This window comes from Antedon bifida, chromosome 4 (assembly GCF_963402885.1).
Source record: "Antedon bifida chromosome 4, ecAntBifi1.1, whole genome shotgun sequence".
In the NCBI taxonomy this organism is placed as follows: Eukaryota; Metazoa; Echinodermata; class Crinoidea; order Comatulida; family Antedonidae; genus Antedon; species Antedon bifida.
Window position 1 is genome coordinate 7,866,041 of NC_136229.1, and position 7,357 is coordinate 7,873,397.

Sequence of the window (7,357 nt, forward strand, 5' to 3'; positions counted from 1 at the left end):
AAAATATCGACCAGACCTTTTTTTACAATTGAAAAATTACAAATTTATTTTTATACTACTACTGTTTTTTAAAAATAGGTTATTAGTAGGGTAGGAAGGAGGGGTTACCGTGCACCCCCATATCGTTTTATTAGGTTTATAGAAAACGGCGAAGACAGACAGCAGTAGTGTAGGTGGCTAGATGACAGATGCGATGAAAATAGCATTTAAGAACACTTATAACTTATCCGATTATCCAAAAAAAAAAGCCATGCGAACTACGCAGTTGTACGGGAAGATAATAATATATTATTATATTTCGTTTCTTGAAAGAGCATTAAGCAGGTCGGCTGGATATTTATATTTTATTCATGCCCTACGTTTTGTTTGTATGTAAGAACAGCCTATTGTTATTGAATGTTAGTCCCTGAGTTCCCTATATCTCAGTCTAAGTACATACGGTATCCTACTTACCAATATCATCACAACATTGATAGCAGTTCTTTTAATTCCGTTGATGTTTCTGCTTAACATTATGGCACCATATCTTCAAAATGAGAAATCTTCAAACTTTTGGCTAATATTGTTGACATTTGCTTTGAAAGGTAGCGTGTGAGAGCCTGAATTGGAAACTGCTCTTTTTATTGCACAACATGAAATTTTATAACAATAGATATATTTTCAAATATCACTAATTGGCATATTTCATTGAATTCTCTGGTATATTAGTTTCACATTTGTATCATAATAAGAAAATGAGAGAATTCAATGATTTCGAAATAATAGAAGCCAAGGCATATCGATTACAGGTTTTGTCTTTATTTCTTTAATAAATTACTTTAGCTCTAATTTTAGAAAACAGTAGTATACAATGTAGGATTATGAACTAGTATTGATGTTTATATTATTGTACAACAATTTCGGAATACCAGTTCCATTGTAACAAAGAACCATATCGGTTCTTTGTTTCCTTTGTGTTTTCTTTAGTCAACTCTGTAAAGCTATGTCTATCTACACTATCAACTTTTATGTGACAAACAAATGTGAGGATCTCATATCACTACCATATTTGGACATATCACTACTATATTTGGGCACATCACACTTTTTTGTCAAACTAGTTTGATAGTGTAGACATAGCTTTAGGCTGTAATTGTAAAACAAAATTGATACGTAATACAATACTATGAACATGCTCTCACGGTGAACGTTATTGGTAGGTACTTAATATGAATATAGGATAAAGGTTGCGTAGTAGGCCTATTGTATTTCTAAGTGTACGTTTATTGACAATTTATACCAATAAGTAGTATGATTAGTAATGTAAATAACCTAATGTATTTCTTTTTGTCACAAGAATAGGTCTACATTCAAATGTCTCTTTTGTCTCCTGTTTTCTATTATAAAAATTAAAAGATGAAAAATAAATCTGAAAGCATTTTTGTTTCTGTTTTTTATTGTCTTGATACAGATTATTGACTTCAATTCTGGATAAAGAATGTCCGGCGTAATGTTCGTTCGAGAAATCAGAAACGCCTCATGTAGTCTGCGCAGTTTTCTTTTACCGTCATAACTACGTGTTGCTATACTGAACGAAATGTTCAACAGTACCTTTACATTATAGCTATTATAGCTATAACATAATAGCAATTTTCCCTCTAACATATTATGCTAGAGGGAAAATAGCTAAAAATTAGACGATGTTATCTGTCTGCTGTGGATGTGAAAATACGACATTTATTAAGAAAACCCATTTTCATCTAGGACAAAACTCTGCTAAAACAAATAACATGTCTAGCCTATCCTTTCTTATGCTCAGTAGTATTTTATTAATATTACAGGTAAGAATTCAAATTTACATAGTGCATGATAAAGCTTCAAGTATCCTAAAAATAAAATTTAAAAAATATATATGGATACAGTTATATAGTTCTCCTTGTCCCTAGAAGTATATTCAAAAGATGATAGTAAGAGTATAGATAGTTGCTTTAATAACGGGTTACGTAAACTATTGAAGTTCCTATGTACATTGAACAAGCATAATAACGTTCCCTCCTTTTATGATAATTGGAGGAACTCTAACTCTATTCATAGTTTTAACAAGGCCATATAGATGGCTGCAGTCGCGTGCTCAAGTTAGTGTTTACCGACCGACCGACCAACCGACCAACTGACCGACCGAAATTGCTGAACATGTTTAAAAATGTTGAAAATGTTTAAAAATATCCATATTGTCAAGAAAACAGAAATCAGGCAAAAAAAGTGCGTATTAACGTTTAACGCGCAGTGCGCGTGCACAAATCTGCGCACTCATGGCAATTTTTTAAATACTTAAAATTGCCTGAAACGTACTCTTATTTCATCGAAAATAAATTTTGAAAATTTTAAGCGCGCGTACGCATGCGTTACATGCGCTACGTACGTAATTGTATTGCCATATGATGATTTATGCCCTGACATTTATGAGTACCAAATTTTATTTAATTGTGATTCATGCTTGTGAAGATATGATTACAAACGTGATTTCGTTAAATCGTGCGTAGACCGCGTAATTTTTCATTGCGCACCGTGAAAACATAACCACATTGATTCCTGGCCATAAGGAATATACTGTGAAAAATTGACTTAGCTAGATTAAACTGATATCAAGACAAGGTCATATACAAGTTTGTGTTTACCGACCGACCAACCGACCGACATAGTGAGCTGTAGAGTCGCGTCGCACGCGACTAAAAACAGAATTAATAAGAATTGAAAAGGCTTAATTACTTGGCATGTTCTAGACTCCCACAATCCAAACTTCATTAGCTTTGATGCAAGAGGTTGTGATGGTGGTTGATTTTATGGTTGAATTTGTATTTGTATTCTAGGCCTATGTTGCCTAGATTAACTATCTGAAATAAAAGAAATGAAAAAATCATTTACAGTAATTTAAATAGACAAAGTATTTACAAAACATATACAATGTCAGTTACTAACAACTTAATACTTTACATGTTCATGTCTTGAAATATTGAATCGAATACATGATAATATTTACATAAATAGGCCTAATAATCTAGAAACAATAACAAAATGATTAATTCAATAATATTTGGTACCGTTATTAGCCTTCACTTGATAACACGACAAAGTGCATTGTACTTACAAAACCCTAACATATACAATGTCAGTTACTAACAACTTAATACTTTACATGTTCATGTCTTGAAATATTGAATCGAATACATGATAATATTTACATAAATAGGCCTAATAATCTAAAAACAATAACAAAATGATTAATTCAATAATATTTGGTATTAGCATTCACTTGATAACACGTATCATTCACTGTCTTTTTCTGATGCGTTCTCCGCGATCTATCGGATTTCATAAGTGAAAAGATTGTTCAAACGGCATAGGCATAGTTCGGTTTATTCAGTACCTTCTGTCATAGAGAATTTTAATTAAATCTGATGTTAAAGGACTGCTGAATATGAACAATTCATCTATCATACCAGTGAACGCATTTGGTGCGCAATCATCACTTTGTCGACCTACGAAAACATCCAAATTCGTAATTGGAAAGTTACCAGATGTGATGCATTGTTCTTGAATTACAGCGTCTAAGTAAAGTATAAACTCAGGGCTTTTATACGTCATCACTACGTGATGCCATTCATTAACTGCTTCAACCATACAGACACAAGCTCTTCCATTAGAAAATGTAGCAACAACTTGCATCAACATTCGACTTGAAACCATAGTTTTGATTTGCCAGTGGTCAGTACCACACCCATTGGTTATTATAACTTGATTATCACTACCACCATTGCGTCGAAACCAAACACTTACTGACAATTGAGGTACAAGATCAAAATATTGCATTGGAATCATAATTCTCTGGCTGCCCGTAAACACTATTCCTAGATCCATACTTCCATTTTGAAAGTCAATTCCAGAACCGCTTGTATAACCAAAGAGTTCTAAACCTAATGAGCTGCCCTTTACATTGCCTTCAAATCCATAATGAACCAAAACATCATGTAAAGTACCACATGTTCTAGTTGTAGCATTAATTATATTGAAATTTATATTTGCAACTTCATAATCTCCGACTGTTATCTCATTCGAAATACTTTTTCGGGAATATCGAAAGCATTTATTTTCAACTAGTTTGACACATCGGTTTCCTTCCAAAGTTTTCAACAGTGTTGCATTGACTGGGCACAGGATGGAATGCTTCGTTAGGTACAATCCCTGAACGACAAGAAGTTCCTGAAAACAAATATATAGAATTGATGAATTAAAGAATATGTTGTCTGTTAAAACCCAGTATTTTTTTCGGTGTAAATACAAATTCCAATAAGTAGATATATAACCTAGATTCCTAAAAAATGTCCACCTATGGGATGCTTGTCTCTTTTCGACAGGTTCGGTCGATTAGACGGCCAACCTAGCTGAACTACAGCAAATAGTCCTTCATTTTTATTTATTTGAATTTCATTAGATGTATAAGATATCTCTGTTCGATTGTGTATAGACATTATACTTCCAGGTGTTATTATAGAAGGTAAAATATACATTTTATGATCAAAAATTTTCCGCTTAGAGGAGGTATCCAATGCACAGGTTAGATAATAATAGGGAGTTTTTCTCTCACGAGAGGAACGACATGCAGGTTCAACTGTATCCACACTAAGCTTGTTTATGTATGTTTGTTTGAGAATGGAAATAAATAACGAAAGAATATTTTTATGAATGCATATTTACTTACCCACATTAATAGAATATGAATTAGTACATATTTTCGTCACATTCTACACAGTCTTCAGGCTCTATCAGCTCTGGTTCGTTTATTGTGTGCAAGCTAAGTGAATCTTTTCATGAAATGTGTATCCTTATTAAATTGTACGAAAATATTTTATCATTCAACATTTTTATTCAATTACCGTTTCTAATTTAACATTATTAAATTTCTCCAATCTAAGGTATACAGTAATTTTAAAATGTTGTATCAAATACCAAATTTGTAGTCCTATAATTGTATATGTTTTTTTATTAATTCAATATTCTACAATTAATATTTTCTGCTACAAAATCATCCTCAAAATATAAATCAAGCGCTGGTTACTAGTAATGCAATAGTTGCAATGATTAAAGTTATTTATAGTACGGTTATGTGTTCTATTACAAATAATGAAAATAATAATACAGACATCTTGTTTGAAATATTATTATACAAATAATTTTAATTATAAAATAACACGTGGTGAAGACATAATTACGGTGGCCTATAAGTGTCACGGCAACTTTCAAAAAATATCACGGCAATTTTTTCAAAAAAAGCCACGGCAATTTGAAAAAATCCACGGCAAATTAAAAATAAAACATCACGGCAAATTAAAAATAAAACATCGCGGCAATTTAACAAAAATACCACGGCAACTTAAAAATGAAACACCACGGCAAATTAGTATTGAAACACCACGGCAAATTAATAATGAAACACCACGGCAAATTACAGAATGCCACGGCGGAAGTGAATTACCACGGCGGAAGTAAAACCTTTGGAATCTTCGATTTTTTCTGAGGTAAGTAATTATTTGTGCATTGATGTAAATATTATTAATTATTATTATTATTACTTGTATAGCGCACATTTATATAACATTAATTATAATCAGCGTCGCTTCACATCAATTAGTATCGTAAATATTATATTATATTAATATATTTAACTGCAGCAGTTTACGTCTTTATTGCACTCTTCTTCAACTTTCTAGGCCGGGCTAGACCATAGGCCTTATTACAAGGTAGGCCTAGGCCCTATAACATTCTACAATGTTTTAATATATTTACAGTATAAATCTGTTTTTTATATAACAAGTTTTTTTACAGTAGACCTAGCTACTACTGTAGGCCTAAGGCCTATGCCTTAGGCTAGTAGTAGGCATAGCTAGGCCTAGTGCAATAAACACGTAAATGCTGCAGTTAAATAAATTAATATAATAATTATTTATTTACTTCAATGCACAAAATAATTACTTTACCTCAGAAAAAATCGAAGATTCCAAAGGTTTCACTTCCGCCGTGGTAACTCACTTCTGCCGTGGCATTCTGTAATTTGCCGTGGTGTTTCATTACTAATTTGCCGTGGTGTTTCAATAATAATTTGCCGTGGTGTTTCATTTTTAAGTTGCCGTGGTATTTTTGTTAAATTGCCGCGATGTTTTATTTTTAATTTGCCGTGATGTTTTATTTTTAATTTGCCGTGGCTTTTTTCAAATTGCCGTGGCTTTTTTCAAATTGCCATGGCTTTTTTCAAATTGCCGTGGCTTTTTTCAAATTGCCGTGGCTTTTTTTTAAAGTTGCCGTGATATTTTTTTAAAGTTGCCGTGACACTTATAGGCTACCGTACATAATCAATTATCTATCATGGAAAATATTTCAAATAAGAAGAAATTATGCTATACCATGTTTTAATGGCATTGCACCTCTAAGACTATGTAATGAAATAGAAATGGTATTTGACAGACATAGTTATAACACTGAATATGGTTCCCCATAAGCCAAATGTATACATAATGAGGAGCTCGCTCAAATTCGCTGTTGCTCTACCGCAAAAAATTAAAGAATCTTCAAATTATTTTACTTTCAATCAAATTATAAAAAAACATTGTCTTCGCAAGTTCCTCACTATTTTACCATTTTGCTTGAATCCAATTTTATTTTACAATTGTATTTTATTACTATATTTTTAAACATGTTCTGAAAAATTCATTTTATATTTCCCTCCATTTTTTCACTCCTTTTAAAACATTGTAAATATTGTCCCTCTTTGTATGATCAAACGTGCTGATGGTAGAATTCATATGCTCAAACTTCTCACTAAATTTTCATTGCCAAAGCCTGACCTTCTAATGATTTACTTAAGTTACGTTAGACCTTGTGGTAGAATATGCTACACCGGTTTGGCACCCAAACCTTACCGATGAACATACCAATGCTATTGAAAGAGTACAAAAACGTGCGTGTCGAATCATCTTAGGTCACAATAATGTCTCATATGAAGCAGCTTGTTCGATTTTAAAATTACAACCCCTTAAGGAACGAAGAACCGAATTATGTATTAAGTTTGGTACTTCTTTACTTAATTCTGAATTTAGAATGGTTACCGCCCCTAAGAGAAGAAACCCATAAGTACAATTTAAGAAATAGGAAACACCATACGATCCCCAGTGTCAAAACAGAACGATACAAACGTAGCCCCATTCCCTACCTCGTAAATATTTCAAATAACTGGGCCTAATGCAATTTACTACAATTCATATTCGCGGGGCAATATTATATTATTCAATATCAGACAGTTCCAAATTTCAGTTTTAATAATTGT